This window comes from Bos javanicus, chromosome 10 (assembly GCF_032452875.1).
Source record: "Bos javanicus breed banteng chromosome 10, ARS-OSU_banteng_1.0, whole genome shotgun sequence".
Lineage (NCBI taxonomy): Eukaryota > Metazoa > Chordata > Mammalia > Artiodactyla > Bovidae > Bos > Bos javanicus.
The window spans coordinates 101,899,983-101,916,651 of NC_083877.1; the positions used below are offsets into that span (position 1 = coordinate 101,899,983).

Here is a 16,669-nt window from a genome sequence, read left to right on the forward strand (position 1 = left end):
TACTTTTTTAGCTATTCTTAGTCCTTTGCATTTCCACATAAAATTTGCGGGTCAATTTCATTAAAAACAAAAACAACAAAAAAATGTGGCTGGGATCTTAATTGATGCATGTTGAATTTATAGGTGGATTTGGGGAGAACCGAGATCTAAGCAGTATTGAGTTTCCCAACCCGTGTACAGAGCGTGTCTCTTCATTAACGTAGGTCTTTACGTCTCTCGGAAATGCTTCATAGCTTTCAGTGTGCACACCTTGCAAATCTTTTCTCAGATCTACTCTTAAGTAGTTCATATTTATTATGCTGTTATAAGTGGTATTGTTTTAATTCCTTTTGTTCATGGCTAACATTTAGAAATATAATAGATTTCTGAATATTGGTCTTGTGTTCTATAACCTTGCTAAATTCATTTATTAGTTCTATACAATCATGTTGTTTGTAAATACAATTTCACTTCCTTCTTTCCCATCTGGATGCCTTCTATTTCTATTTGCTGCCTTATTACACTGCCGAGGACCTCCATTACAATGTTGAAAAGAAGTGGTGAGAGCAGACATCCTCATCTTATTCCTGATCTTAGGGAGAAAGCATTTAGTCTTTTCACACTAAGTTTGATGTTGCAGTTTTTCACAGATGCCCTTTACCAAGTTGAGGAAGATCCCTTGTACACCAATTTTGCTAAGAGTTTACATCAAAAATGGATGTTGGAATTTCTTGAATCCTTTTTCTGTGTCTATTGAGACAATCATATGACTTTTTCTCTTTTAGTTTTCAATCTGGTGAATTGCAGCTACTGATTTTCAAATGTTAAACCAAACTTCCAGTCCTGAAATAAATCCCATTGATGATGATATATTATTCTTTCTTTACATTGTTAGAGTTGATGTGATAAATTTCTTGTTTGGAAATTTTTTCATCTAGGTTCATGAGGAAAATTTGTCTATAGTTTCCTTGCAACGTCTATCCTGTTTTTGGTATTAGGGTAAGTCCTTACCTAATAAAATGACTTGAGAAGTATTCTCTTCTCTTCAATTTCCTGAAAGAGTTCATTTGGAATTATTTTGTTCTTAAATGTTTGGTAGAACTTACAGTAAAGCCATCTGGACCTGGAGTTTTCTTTGGGGGAAGCTTTTTAACAACAAATTCCATTTCTTTGATATAGGATTGTTCAGATAATCTCCTTGTTCTTAAGGGAGCTTTGGTGGTTATCTTTTAGGCAGTCTGTCCCTTTCTCCTGAGTTGCCGGATGTATTGGATCCGTGTTGTTTATGATGCTCCCTGATCCTTTCAGTGTCTGTAGCGTCTCCAGGGGTGGCATCTCTCTCATTCCTGATACTGGCAGTTTGTGTCCTCTGTTTCTATCCTGAACGGTCCTCAAATGGTTTTGTTGAAATTCTCAATAAAGATCTTTTAATTCCATTGATTTTTGTTTCACTGATTTTTCTCTGTTATTTTTCTATCTTCTACTTCATTGACTTCTGCTCTGATCTTTATTATTTTCTTCCTTCTGCATTACCTTGAACTTAATTTACTCTTCCTCTTCCAGCCTCTTAAAGTATAAACCAAGGTATAAATTGGAGACCTTTTTCCTTTCCTAGTATAGGCATTTTGTGTAATAAATTTCTAAGTACTACTTTAGCAGTTTCCTACAAACTTGGATACATTGTGGTTTTATTTTCTTTCAGTTCACAATACTTTCTAATTTAATTTCTGATTTCTTCTTTAAAAATGTGTTATTTAGTTTCTAAACACTCAGGGATTGTCCAAAGATCTTTCTGTTATTGATTTTTAAATTAATTCCATTATGGTCTGTGTCCCTTGGATAGCAAGGACATCAAACTGGTCAATCCTAAAGGAAATCAACTCTGAATATTCATTGGAAGGACTGATGCTGAAGCTGAAGCTCTAGTACTTTGGCCATCTGATGCAAAGCACTGAGTCGTTGGAAAAGACCCTGATGCTGGGAAAAACTGAGGGCAGGAGGAGAAGGGAGCGAAAGAGGATGAGATGACTGGATGGCATCACTGACTCAACGGACATGAGTGTGAGCAAACTCTGGGAGTTGGTGAAGGACTGGGAAGCCTGGAGTGCTGCAGTCCTTGAGTTGCAAAGAGTCAGACACGACTCAGTGACTGAACAACAAATGGTCTGTGAAATAAAGAGTTAGACAAGCTTGAGATGTTCTGCAGGCTCCGGAGGAAGGGCTGGCCTTTGACTGGGAGATAATGTGATTCACAGCATGGGTCTTGGGCCACACCATACCACTTTGACCTCTGAAGAGACTAGAGACCAAATAACTGAGTTCCATGGGCACTCTGTGCCTACATAGCTGACCTCCAACATGAACCTGGGTATGGTAGCCTGAGCACCCTTCCCCCACTGGCAGTACACCGTTAGTGCTGCCCCGTATCACTGCCAGGAAAACGAAGTGCCGACCATATCATCCCACTGTGATTAGACGACTTAAATTTGGAGCCGGTCTCTTTTGGACTCTACCCTATGTGCCTTTTGCCTGTAGTAATTTTCACCTGTAGCTTTTTGTTGTAATAAACTGTAACCATGCGTATGACAGCTTTTCTGAGTTCTATGACTCTAGTGAATCCCTGACCTGCAGGTGGTCTTGGGGATCCCTGATAGAGGTCAGAGAACATATTTGAACTCTTCCAATTATGTTGAAACTTGTTTCTTGCCCAGACTGTGATCAATCTTGATAAGAACCTTGGAAGGAATGTGCCTCCTGCTGTTGGCTGGGTGACACATAAACGTCAACCAGGTAAAGCTGCTGTACTGTGTTGTCCCGAGACATGAGTCTGAAAAAACTCTGGGAGAAAGTGAAGGACAGGGAAGGCCAGCGTGCTGCAGTCCCCGGGGTCACAAAGAGTCGACCTGACTTAGTGACTGAACAACAAGGTTTCTGTATCCTTATTGATCATCTGTCAACTTGTTCGATCACTTATTGGAACAGGGTATGAAAGTCTCCAAGCATAACTGTCAGTGGTTGCTTTAAGGTTTAATGAGTCCCAGTCCATTCCAAATGATATTATAGGTCTTCCACATGCAGAACACCTTTACTATCGCATACTTCCATTTCTTTTTTGTCCTGATTTTCTTATACATTACGTTTTTACATGGATTATAAACCCCAGTCCACATGATTATTATTCTTATTGAAATGGCCGATTATCTTGTCAAGACATTTTAATAATGTGGAAAAAACTGATACAGTCACTGATACTGCGATGACTTCCACTGCTCTTCGTTCCTTTGTGCAGATTCAGCTTTTCCTTCCCCTAAACAGATTCCTTTACCATTTCTTACAGTGCTGTTCCATTGATGGTGAGGCTTTTCAGCCACTGACTGTCTGGAAAAGGCTCTATTCAGCTCCGTGTGTGAGGATATTTTCATTTTCATTCACTCGACAGTCTGCCCCCGCCCCTACCCGTCTAAAGATGCTCTCCGCGATTCTCACTTGCATGGCCTCTGACGATGAACCTGCCGTCACCCTGTTTATTCACCTGCATGTAACGTGTCTTTTTTCTGGCTGTTTGTAAGATCTCCCCTTTGTCACTGATCATGAGCAATCCGGGTTATGAAGGGCTTTGGTTTCGTTTTCCCCATGTTTATTGTGCTTGGGCCTCACTGAGCTTTCTGGATCTGAAGATTTATAGTTCTCGTAAAATTTGAAAAACATTCAGCCATTATTTCTTCAAAGTTTTTTGTGACCCTTCCCCTTTCTTGCTTGCTATACTAAGTCACTTGTGTCTGACTCTTTGTGATCCCATGGACTGTAACCTGCAAGACACCTCTGTCCATGGGGATTCTCCAGGTGAGAATACTGGAGCGGGTTGCCATTCCCTTCTCCAGGGGATCTTCCCAACCCAGGGATCAAACCTGAGTCTCCTGCAGCTCCTGTACTACAGGCGGGTTCTTTACCACTGAGCCACCAGGGAAGCCTCCCCTTCCTTAGGGGTCTCCAATTACACACATTCAGGTCACCTGAAATTATTCTGCAACTCATTGATGTTCTTTCCACTTTATAAAAAGTTTTCACTTTTTTAGATGGTGTCTACTGCAATGTCTTCAAGTTCACTGATCTTTTTATCAATGTCTATGGCACCCCACTCCAGTACTCCTGCCTGGAAAATCCCATGGATGGAGGAGCCTGGTGGGCTGCAGTCCATGGGGTCGCTAGGAGTCAGACACGACTGAGCGACTTCACTTTCACTTTTCACTTTCATGCACTGGAGAAGGAAATGGCAACCCACTCCAGTGTTCTTGCCTGGAGAATCCCAGGGACAGGGGAGCCTGGTGGGCTGCCGTCTCTGGGGTCGCACAGAGTCAGACACAACTGAAGCGACTTAGCAGCAGCAGCAGCAGCAGCAATCTGCCATTAACTACATCCAGTGTATTTTTCATCTTGGACATTGTAGGTTTCATCTTTAGAAATGAAATTTAGTTCCATTTTTAATGCCCATGTCTCTACTAAACTTTATGAACATGAAGAATACATATAATACCTGTTTTAATGTCTCTCCAGTCCTAAGTGCTCAATATTCACTCCCTATACATTTAGAGCCAAAGTTGTTTATGTGGCTGCAAAATAAAAGAAATTCACTAAGCATCCTCCCTCTGTTTCAACCTCTTAAAATGTTCTCCAAAGGAGAATACAAGATAAGTTGAACAAATTCACTATTCAGTAGAACAGCTACAAAACTACTCAAAAGCAAGCACTTGATCAGAGCTTCCTAACTGCGCTTTAAGGGCTCATTTGTGCCAAATTAAAACCTCCAGAAAACAACACAAAAGATAAACTGTTTCATTATCTGCCTTCTGCTTCTATGAGGAGCAACCAAATAATGTGCAAGTCGGTATCAGGGATTTACTATAAAGGAAACAAACTCCACAGTATGCCAAAGTGAGTGAGTGAAGTCGCTCAGTTGTGTCTGACTCTGCGACTGTAGCAAAGACCGCAGCCTACCAGGCTCCTCTGTCCATGGGATTCTCCAGGCAAGAATACTGGAGTGGGTTGCCATTTTCTTCTCCAGGGGATCTTCCCGACCCAGGGATCGAACCTGGGTCTCCCAATTGCAGGCAGACACTTTACCGTCTGAGCCACCAGGGAAGTCCTACAGTATGTCAAAGGACCAGGAGAAAACATGGGTCTAGTCCTTGGCACTTTACACGGCAGGCGGGACACTGACCACTAAGGTTCCTGAAGATGACCAAGGCCCTCGGGGACCAGCCAAACCCAGTGAGTCAAAGAAAAGACAGATCTAGGTCAACACAGTTTGGCTCTCACCTGTACCACACATTCTGGAATACGAGAAGTCCACTCTCCCAGGGTTGTAGTCCCACAGCCACGTATAGTCGGTAAGGCAATTCAAACCAGACAGACAACTTCATCCTCCACTGTGAGGACAGACTTGTCATGGTCTGTGGATTCCTGTTCTAATTAGGGAGCGACATGAACACCTGGCCACCCACTCCAGTGTTCCTGCCTGGAGAATCCCATGGGCAGAGGAGCTGGCGGGCTACGGTCCACAGGGTTGTGAGAGTCGGACACGACTTAGTGACTACACCACCACCACCATGAACAGCCAAGGCCCTGGCTGCCACATGGGCCTTTGGCAAGGAGCCCATTCTCAGGTAGGAGGCCACGCATGGTAAATATCGCTCCGTTCCTTCTCCCAAATGCTGTGATGTTCCTTCCATGTGCCACCACACACATCTCAGAGCAACAGCAGAGTCTTGATCTACCACAGTGAATTCATGGCGATGCAGCTCAGTTCCAGAATATGCAGTTTTCTGTCAAAAGCTGCTTACAGGACCTCTGGACTAGATTGTAACTTTTCAAGTGTCTAGGATCAGGTCAACACTGTCTGAGAAGCAGAGTTCTGAGGTCATGGTCCAAACTGGCCCTCATTAACATGTCAGGTGGTGCCTTGTCTGTTTGGAAAGCTATCATCAATAACGTTTTTAGTTATGTTCTTTTTTCCAGAGAAATGCACGGCAAGAAAGTGAAAAACAGACTTGAAAAACAGCTGGTATGACAGCTTAATGAACAGCTCAATAAGATCTGCATCTCCAAAATCAAAGCTGGGTACCAGAGAGTAGAAGTTAAGTGCTCCATGACCAAGCATCAGGGCCAGCTTTAAAGCATCGGTCAAAAAAGTGGCTGACTATGTGCTGCGACTTAAAGAATGCTAAGTAGGATTTCCCTGGAGGTCCAGTAGTTAAGAATCCACCTGCCAATGCAGGGCACATGGGTTCAATTGCTAGTCCAGGGAGATCCTACATGCCACGGGGCAACGAAGCCCATGTGCCATGACTACTAACCTAAACTCTAGAACCTGAGAGCTGCACCTACGGAAACCCACGCACCCCAGAGCCCGTGCTCCGCAACTACAGAAAACCTGCGAGCAGCAAAGAAGACTCAGCACAGCCAGATGATTAACTAACTAATTAAAAAACAAAAATCAGTAAGTCCTTAGGCTTGAAAAAAACCAGAATACTGAGTAGCCACTGGACCCCAAATTTATCTCCCTTACCCATGGGAAAGTCCCACAGAGGGGCGCACTTCTGAAAGTTCCTTTCCATAAAGGGTAACACATTTTGATTAAACTGGTGACAATAAATTCATCTAGGTCACACCTGACTGCTTTGAAGCTCTTGAGCATGAATTAGCCTGTGCAATGGGTACCATCCTCCTCCCAATCTTGTGGGAAAAGAAACAGGAGCTCCCTAGCTTGTCTAAGGTCTGCACAGGGGCCAGAACTGAGGTTACAGCGGAGCCCCTGAGCTGGGGCAAGTGCATCCTGCCCCAGGTGACGTTCGAAGCACCTGAGGCAGATGGGCTGGGGGAAGCAAAGGTGCTGTGCGAGCGTCAGGGAGCGTGCGCCTCACGGTCGGGAGGGGCGCCAGGCAGTGAGGGGCAGCCGGCCCTGGGCCTGCCGGGGCTCACGTGTGTTCAGCCTCCTAATCGCCCCATTTAGGTGCATCTTTACTGTTGTTCAATCCTCAGTCGTGTCCAACTCTTTGCAACACACAGACTGCAGCTCGCCAGGCCTCCCTGTCCATCACCAACTCCCGGAGTTCACTCAAACTCATGTCCATCGAGTCAGTGATGCCATCCAACCATCTCATCCTCTGTCATCCCCTTCTCCTCCTGCCTTCATCCTTCCCAGCACCAGGGTCTTTTCCAATGAGTCGGCTCTTTGGATCAGGTGGCCAAAGTATTGCAGCTTCAGCATCAGTCCTTCCAATGAATATTCAGGATCAATCTCCTTTAGGATTGACTGTTCAAGGGACTCTCAGGAGTCTTCTCCAGCACCACAGTTCAAAATCATCACTTCTTGAGGACTCAACCTTCTCTATGGTCCAACTCTCACATCTGTACATGACTACTAGAAAACCCAGAGCTTTGACTATACAGACTTTTGTCAGCAAAGTGATGTCTCTGCTTTTTAATACACTGTCTAGGTGTGTCATAGCTTTTCTTCCAAGGAGAAAGCATCTTTTAATTTTATGCCTGCAGGTGCCATCTGCAGTGATTTCCGGAGCCCAAGAAACTAAAGTCTGTCAGTGTTTCCATTGTTTCCCCATCTATTTGCCATGAAGTGATGGAACCAGATGCCATGATCTTAGTTTTCTAAATGTTCAGCTTTCAGCCAGCTTTTTCACTCTCCTCTTTTACCTTCTTCAAGCGGTTCTTTAGTTCCTTTTCACTTTCTGCCATAAGGATGGTGTCATCCGCGTATCTGAGCTTATTGATATTTTTCCCAGCAATATTGATTCCAGCTTGAGCTTCATGCAGCCTGGCATTTCACAGGATGTACCCAGGATATAAGTGAAATAAGCAGGGTGACAATATACAGCCTTGATGTATTCCTTTCCTAATTTAGAACCAGTCTGTTGTTCCATGTCTGGTTTTAACTGTTGCTTCTTGACTTGCATACAGATTTCTCAGGAGGCAGGTAAGGTGGTCTGGCATTCCCACCTCTTTAAGAATTTTCCATTTTGCTGTGATCCACACAGTCAAAAGCTTTAGCATAATCAGTGAAGTAGAAGTAGGTATTTTTCAGGAATTCTCTTGCTTTTTCTATGATCCAATGGATGTTGGCAATTTGATCTCTGGTTCCTCTACCTTGTCTAAATCCAGCTAGTATATCTGGAAGTTTTCGGTTCATGTACTTTTGAACCCTACTCTGGATGATTTTGAGCATTACCTTGCTAGCAATGTGAAATGAGTGCAATTGTGCAGTAGTTTGAACATTCTTTAGCATTGCACTCCTTTGGGATTTGAATGAAAATTGGCCTTTTCCAGGCCTGTGACCACTGCTGAGTTTTCCAAATTTGCTGGCATACTGAGTGCAGCACTTTAACAGCATCATATGGCAAACTGGACTCTCCTTTGTTTCTTTCCACACAAGGTTTCATCACCTCTGAAAAGGAGCTCCAATTTTTCTCCCAAGTGCTGTACATCCCTGAAAGTCTGGCTAAGGAAGTGGACAGCTACACATCTCATTGCCAAAAAAAAAAAAAAAATCCTCTGATCACTGAGGGGTTAACCCTCCCCAATTCTTTCAGGACTGTCTGAATTTGAGATCCCTTAGCTACGAGCCTGATCTGGGCATGCAAGACTGCACAGTTCCCACAATAACATAGGTTCATTTATCAAGGCCTTACTCAGCATCCAGCAGTATGCCTGGGCTTGACACACACCACTTAAATCCTCCAGGCCACTCTTGCAAGGAAGGCGTTAGTAACACTTTACAGATAAGATTGAACCTAGAGTCCCACACTGAGTAAATGATAAAGCCAAGTTTCAGCCCCTGGTCTATCTGACTACAAACCTCTGCTCATAACATCCTGCCTCACTGAGCTGCTGACAGCATACTCAGTGTCCGATAAGAGCGGCGACGTTAAAAATGAGTTTCAAATTGCAAAGGCAAAGAAACTGACCCACAGGGCAGGGTTTCATCTCCCACAAGGAGCTGCATCACCCTAGGTGAGTCCCTCTCCCCTAGAAGGAGAAGAGAGCGACAGAGGATGAGATGGCTGGAGAGCATCGCCAGTGCAGTGGACATGAACTTGGGCAAACTCCGGGAGATAGTGAGGGCCAGGGAAGCCTGGCATGCTGCAGTCCATGGGGTCACAAAGAGTTGGACATGACTTGGCAACTGAACAGCAACGAGGCGAATCCCTGGATCGCTGGGCCTCCCAGGCCTCATCTGTGCCACGAGGGCGGAGTTACTAGAACACCAACTTGAGCCGATGACTCTGCAGGACTAACAGCCAAAACAAGCATTTTTGTTTTTTTTCAATTGATTATCATGAACAGGGAATTAACTTATGAAGTGAAGCAACACAATAAAAGGCTATAAAATATAACTTTGGGCCCTATGTACTACAACATTAGGCATCGTTTCCTTGTGTATCATAACCGTGTATCGTAATCTCTGAAGCCAGGCTGGGGCCAGGTACACCCCGGGGCTTTGCTGCAACATGACCCACAGCGGAGTTTATAACTGGAAGGACCAGAAAAACCCCACTACAACAGCATGTCTCTGTGGCAAGGACTTCAAAGGCAGCAGGACAATTTGAAGGGATCTCAATTTCCAAGGTCGAGAAGTAACTCAGGAAAAGAGATTCGAGGTTCTCAAAGCAAGTCCTGGCCCCAGGTTGCTGGCCGTGCATTCTCACCTGTAGAGCAACTGGGTTCCCACAGGTTGTTCAGCTCAGCACAACGCAAGCCAGGCTCCAGGTGTAGAGGCTTTCTGCAGTTTCCACACAATGCAGTGCGCGGGGCCACAAAGAGCCAGACACAATTTAGCGACTGAGCACGACACAGCACGCTGCAACACGCATGCTCAGTCACTCACTTGTGTCCGGCTCTTTGCGGTCCCGTGGGCTCTGGCCCCCAGGCTCCTCTGTCCCCGGGATTTCCCAGGCAAGAGCACTGGAGTGGACTGCTGTGCCCTCCTCCAGGGGATCTTCCCCACCCAGGGCCTGAACTCATGTCTCTGACGTCGCCTGCATAGGCAGATGGGTTCTTTACCACTAGGGCCACCACTGTAGCATGTATCAATACCTCGTTCCTTTTTTTCAAACAGAGGGGAAATTCACATGACAAGAAATGAGCCATTTTAAAGTGAAGAATTTAGCGACATTTATTACATTCATGATACTGTACAACTTCCACTTCTATCTAGCTCCAAATGCGTCAGTCTTATGGCTGACTAATATTCCACTGTGTGGAGATAACACATTTTATTTACCCATTCATCAGCCAACCGACACTTGGGTTCTTTACGCTTTTTGGATATTATGAATTATGCTACGAATATCCACGTACTGGCTGTTGTATGGACATACACTTCCACATCTCTTGAATATATACCTTAAATAGAACCGGGAGGTCAAGGGGTAATCCCAGGTTTCCTTGCAACATTTCTAATCTTTGTGCCCAAAATCACCAACTGTGATCTGCAACCCATACACTGGGTAAAATAATAAGTGAAAATACACATGAAAGTACATAATTAGACAGACTTGGATTCAAACCCTCGCTTCTCCATTTTCTAGCTCTGTGACTTTGAGCAATTTCCTCAATATCTTGGGGCCTCTGTTTCCTCAAGAAGCAGATGAAAATAAAAGCATTTTCTCTAACCGATTATTATGAGGTTAGTCCGGTCCGGGCTACTATTGATAAACAGTAATTGTTATTATCAACTAAGGACCTTTCCTTAGTTTTCTTAGTTTTCTTCAATGCAAAGAAATAGAGGAAAACAACAGAATAGGAAAGACTAGAGATCTCTTCAAGAAAATTAGAGATACCAAGGGAACATTTCATGCAAAGATGAGCTCGATAAAGGACAGAAATGGTATGGACCTAACAGTAGCAGAAGATATTAAGAAGACGTAGCCAGAATACACAGAAGAACTGTACAAAAAAGATCTTCAGGACCCAGATAATCACGATGGTGTGATCACTCACCTAGAGCCAGACATCCTGGAATGTGAAGTCAAGTGGGCCTTAGAAAGCATCACTACGAACAAAGCTAGTGGAGGTGATGGAATTCCAGCTAAGCTATTTCAAATCCTGAAAGATGATGCTGTGAAAGTGCTGCACTCAATATGCCAGCAAATTTGGAAAACTCAGCAGTAGCCACAGGACTGGAAAAGGTCAGTTTTCATTCCAATCCCAAAGAAAGGCAATGCTAAAGAATGCTCAAACTACCGCACAATTGCACTCATCTCACATGCTAGTAAAGTCATGCTCAAAACTCTCCAAGCCAGGCTTCAGCAATACGTGAACCGTGAACTTCCAGATGTTCAAGCTGGTTTTAGAAAAGGCAGAGGAACCAGAGATCAAATTGCCAACATCTGCTGGATCATGGAAAAAGCAAGAGAGTTCCAGAAAAACATCTATTTTTGCTTTATTGACTATGCCAAAGCCTTTGACTGTGTGGATCACAATAAACTGTGGAAAATTCTGAAAGAGATGGGAATACCAGACCACCTGACCTGCCTCTTGAGGAATCTGTATGCAGGTCAGGAATCAACAGTTAGAAGTCGACATGGAACCACAGACTGGTTCCAAATAGGAAAAGGAGTACGTCAAGGCTGTATATTGTCACCCTGTTTATTTAACTTCTATGCAGAGTACATCATGAGAAATGCTGGGTTGGAAGAAGCACAAGCTGGAATCAAGATTGCCAGGAGAAATATCAATAACCTCAGATATGCAGATGACACCACCCTTATGGCAGAAAGTGAAGAGGAACTCAAAAGCTTCTTGATGAAGGTGAAAGAGGAGAGTGAAAAAGTTGGCTTAAAGCTCAACATTCAGAAAACGAAGATCATGGCATCCGGTCCCACCACTTCATGGGAAATAGATGGGGAAAGAGTGGAGACAGTGTCAGACTTTATCTTTTGGGGCTCCAAAATCACTGCAGATGGTGACTGCAGCCATGAAATTAAAAGATGCTTACTCCTTGGAAGGAAAGTTATGACCAACCTAGATAGCATATTGAAAAGCAGAGACATCACTTTGGCAACAAAGATCCTTCTAGTCAAGGCTATGGTTTTTCTAGTGGTCATGTACAGATGTGAGAGTTGGACTATGAAGAAAGCTGAGTGCCGAAGAATTGATGCTTTTGAACTGTGGTGTTGGAGAAGACTCTTGAGAGTCCCTTGGACTGCAAGGAGATCCAACCAGTCCATTCTAAAGGAGATCAGCCCTGGGTGTTCTTTGGAAGGAGTGATGCTAAAGCTGAAACTGCAGTACTTTGGCCACCTCATGCGAAGAGTTGACTCATTGGAAAAGACTCTGATGCTGGGAGGGATTGGGGGCAGGAGGAGAAGGGGACGACAGAGGATGAGATGGCTGGATGGCATCACCGACTCGATGGTCATGAGTTTGAGTGAACTCGGGGAGATGGTGATGGACAGGGAGGCCTGGCGTGCTGCGATTCATGGGGTCACAAAGAGTCGGACATGACTGAGTGACTGAACTGAACTGAACTGAAGGAACTTTCCTGGGGAGAAGAGCAATCCTCCTCAACTTTCTGAGTGCCTGTAAAATACAGAAAAGCAACGAGAAGACAAAGCAATCAACTGCATCCCCACCACTTGGAATCAAGCACAGTTAACATACTAGCACGCACCCTCGATCTTGCTAATACACGTGTGGATGTGCTCAGCTGCTCAGGCATGTCCAACCCTCTGCAACCCCACGGACTGTCACCCGCCAGGCTCCTCTGCCCATGGAATTTCCCAGGCAAGAATACTGGAGTGGGTTGCCATTTCCTCCTCCATTGTTAATACATGACACAACTTAAGCCTCTGGTCTTGGTTCCAGTTTCTTTCCTAAGAAGAGTGGACTCATCCTCCTCAGGGGATCCCTACAGCACAAAGTGTAGCCCTAACGACAGCAAGGAATCCGAATGGCCAGTGAACTGCTGAGCCTTCCCTTTCTCCATCCCACGGGTTCTCTCGAGGCACCACGGCTGGGCTTCACAGAGCGGGACCCGGTCCTCTCCCTTGAGAAGCCACATCACTAGGATGGAGGAGACATTTCCACCACAAGGTAAAAAGCACAGTGACTGAGCCAGACATGGTATCAGAAGAACTAAGTATGAGTACCTCAGTGTACCTTGAACTAAGCCCCAAACTTTCTTTGGGCTCCTTAAGTCTCTGTTCCCCAAATAAGAACCAATGAGGAGTCGATCAACACAACATGAAATATGAATATGGGTCAGCAGCAATAAAAGGGCTCTTACTCTTCTTACACCATCTAAATATAAACAGGAAGCTTTGACTTGCAACCTGAGATGTGTGGCATCCAGCCTCCCAGGACTCGCAGAATCATTCATTCTAGGTGGGAGGAGGCCTGCGGGAGCACCACTGCGGGATAAACAGCTCCGGACAGCTCAGAGGGCAGGTCCGCAGCAGGACACGGCCTCACGGCTCCCCTGTTCTCACACCCGTGCTCCCACATTTTCTGGAGCTTGCACATGGACAAAACAACTCCGCAAGGACCCCCAGACCCCCACTTTGCGCCCACTTCCCTCCACTCTTGCATAGTTTTCTACTGAACTGTTTTCTCACTGCCCCTGAAGAGATCTCGACTTCAAAAAAGTAAGCAGCAGCTTCTGAAGGGGAAAAACTGAACCCCTATCTTCTCTCCACCCCTATCTTCTCTCTCCTTACTCTGCAGGCTCAAAGTGTGTGTTTGTGTGTTCAGTTGCGTTGACTCTTTGCGACCCCAAGGACTGTAGCCCTCCAGGCTCCTCTGTCCCTGGGATTCTCCAGGCAAGAATACTGGAGCTGGTTGCCATGCCTTCTTCCAGGGGTCCAGCCTGAGTCTCCTGTCTCCTGCATTAGGAGGCAGAGTTTTCTTTTCACCACTAGCACCTGGGCGGCCCGGGCTCAGAGAGGGTGCATTATCTGCCCCAGGTCACACAGCACTGGCTGAGCGAGCTCGCCTCCAGGGCGAGTTCACGGGCGCAGGGATCGGCCCCCCAGGAGCAGAACCCTCCTGCCAGGCAGGAAGGGCCTCCCTCCAGTGTGACAGGCCGGGCTCTGGCTGCAGGGCACCTAGAAGGCCCGTCACCAGCTCGCCCCCGCCCCTACAGATCTGGATCGGGTTCTGCCAGCTCTAGACGCGGTTCACCTCAGGGAAAAGACAATGCTCCGTGGGCGTCCTTATCACCAGGGGCTTCCAGTCCTGAAGAGCTGGGGTCTGTCCACTCCTGCTAACCCTCCCCGCTCAGAACGCACTCCCACAACTCCGCGCTCTTTCCCAGGGGTGCCTGCACCCCTGTTTAACTTGCCGAGCCCCCTGCGGGGCTCCCTGTGAACGTGAGACCGCAGAGGGCGGCGGAGGACGGACCCCGAGGCCGGCGAGGACGGCCGAGACCCAGGGGAATCGCCCACACGAGGCACGGTCCCGAGGAGCGGCCCCGGAGCCCGCGGGAGGCCAGCCGACCCGAGGATAGAGGCGGCCGGCGAGCGCGGGCAGGACCCAGAACCCCCCGCGCCGCGGCGAGGCCGCGGCAACTCCGCGCATGCGCGGCCTCGGTGGGCGCGGCCCCGCGCCCCCTGGCGGCGGCGGGAGAACCGCCCGGCGCCCCGGCGTGAGGGGCCCGCGCATGCGCGAGTCCCGGCGCACGCGGCTCCGCGCCCCCTGGCGGCGGCGGGGAGAACGGCCGACGCCGGGGCGTGAGGGGCCCGCCTCGCGCCGCGACTGCGCCTCAGGCACCCGCTGCCGCGCCTGACGTCGAGTTCCGAGGCCCTCACGTGGCCACGGCGCCCAAGAAAGCTGTTCAGTCAGAAGCCCGAGTGTCGCCCCCGCTGTTCAGGGCGCGGGCTGTTCTCCAGGACGCCCTGCAAACCTCCGACCAGGCCTGGGGGCCCGCTCCCGGCGGCGTTTCTGCTCCTGGGCGGCCTGCACAAACGATGTACCGGCCGGTCCATAAGGCAAGCGCCTGCCGGCAAGGGGGGAAAGAACTGGCGCTGAAGCAGAGGGTCCGCCTTGTGGTCCTCTTAACTGGGGCGGCACCGCGTAAGGTGTAAGGGTTTTGGGGGCAGGTGTGCGGAGGGTGTCTGGAAGGTTTTTTAAGAATGCTGTGCGTGCGTTCTCAGTCATCTCTGACTCTCTGCGACCCCACGGACTGTAACCCGCCAGGCTCCTCTGTCCGTGGGATTCTCCAGGCAAGAATCCTGGAGTGGGTTGCCATTTCCTCCTCCAGGGATCTTCCTCACCCAGGGATCGAACCCACAGCCCCTGCATTCGCAGGCGTATTCTTTACCACTGAAGCCACCTGGGAAGCCCCTAAACATGCTGTAATTACTAATAACTGACTACTGTTACTCCAGAACCTGGCTCTTAGTACGAGCTTAACAAACCCGAGTTCCTCTCCCTGTCTTGCAAGGTTGCACCGTGCCCTGAAGGGCAGACACGGGTCTCTGGCTCATGGGTCAAGGCAAGGGACTGGGCAGGGGGTCCAGCCAGGGTCCAGCGCAGCTTCCTCTGCTGCGCTCGTCGCAGGGGGTCGGGGCGGGGAGCCCGCAGAGCCAGCTCTGACACCTTCCTCTCCGCAGTACAGTCTGTGCTCTGCTCCCGCCCCCAGAGAGCTCTGAGCTTTCCAAATACGGACGCTTTTTTCATTCCCAAAGCATCAGGAACATTTGGGGGAAGAAAATGAACACCAGACAGGGCCTGGAAATGATAGAAGCCAAGGGATGGGCTGTGGCGGCATGAGCGCTCTGCTAGGAGTCAGGAGTCTGGGTTTTAAAATACTAAATAGAAGCCTGGACCACGTGATCTTTTAGAACCTGGCTAGCCTCAAGGGGATCCTAGAAATAAGGACCCAAATCCCAAGAATGAAAAATACAGCAACTGGCATGCGCTGCAGGGGAGAAGACTGCATTAAGGAGGCCCGAAGAGTCCCTGGGTTCCAAAAAGCGAGCTCTGGGAGATGGCGTCTTCAGAGCCCAACAAACTGAAAGACAGGTTACACACTGAGATGATTCCACCTGAAGGTGAGCATGGGCAGAAGAGGAGTTAGAGACAAGATTATGTGTCTTATAGCAGACCCAGACCAAAATCTATTTTCTTTTAAAATGGAGAGCATTTCAGAACACACTAAAAACACTGCACTCCTGCTTAAGAAATTTTTGTTACTTAGGTGGCATTTATCTATAGAAGATAGATAGCGTGGTCCTGAATGCCAGGGGAGTTGTGTAGAGAACCATCCCAGCACACGTAGTCCTGTGTGGCAAGCACGTACCCTGGTTCACATGCTGGGATCTGCAGCCAGCAGCCTAGACCTGGCCCAGCCCAGAGCCCACCCCAGAGCAGGCACTCGCATATTTGCTGGTTGAGTGAGTTCATTAATCATGCAGTCATAGTCTGAGAGAGGCACATGACAGATGTGATAATTAAACAAAAACGGAATGCCAAGCTGGATGGTGTTCACTAGAAATAGAGGTGGAATTGGAGGAAGGAGAGGGCTTGAGTGGATGATGGCTCTGGAGAGGTTGTCAGCGAAGGAGACTCCAGGCTGGAGGGGGAAGCCAAGCGGAGGTGGGAAGGAGCCCGGCAGAGGTGAGGCAGGCAGGCAGGCAGCCGGCAGGCAGGGGAGCAGAGTGTGGGTGGGATGGAGCAT

General features: G+C 47.6%; 1 protein-coding gene across 7 annotated transcripts in view; it reads right to left on the reverse strand.

Moving 5' to 3' along the window:
• Window positions 1-16,669, reverse strand: part of TTC7B (tetratricopeptide repeat domain 7B) — a 277,951-nt gene that overhangs the window by 209,469 nt on the left and 51,813 nt on the right. The gene's annotated exons all lie outside the window — the stretch shown is intronic.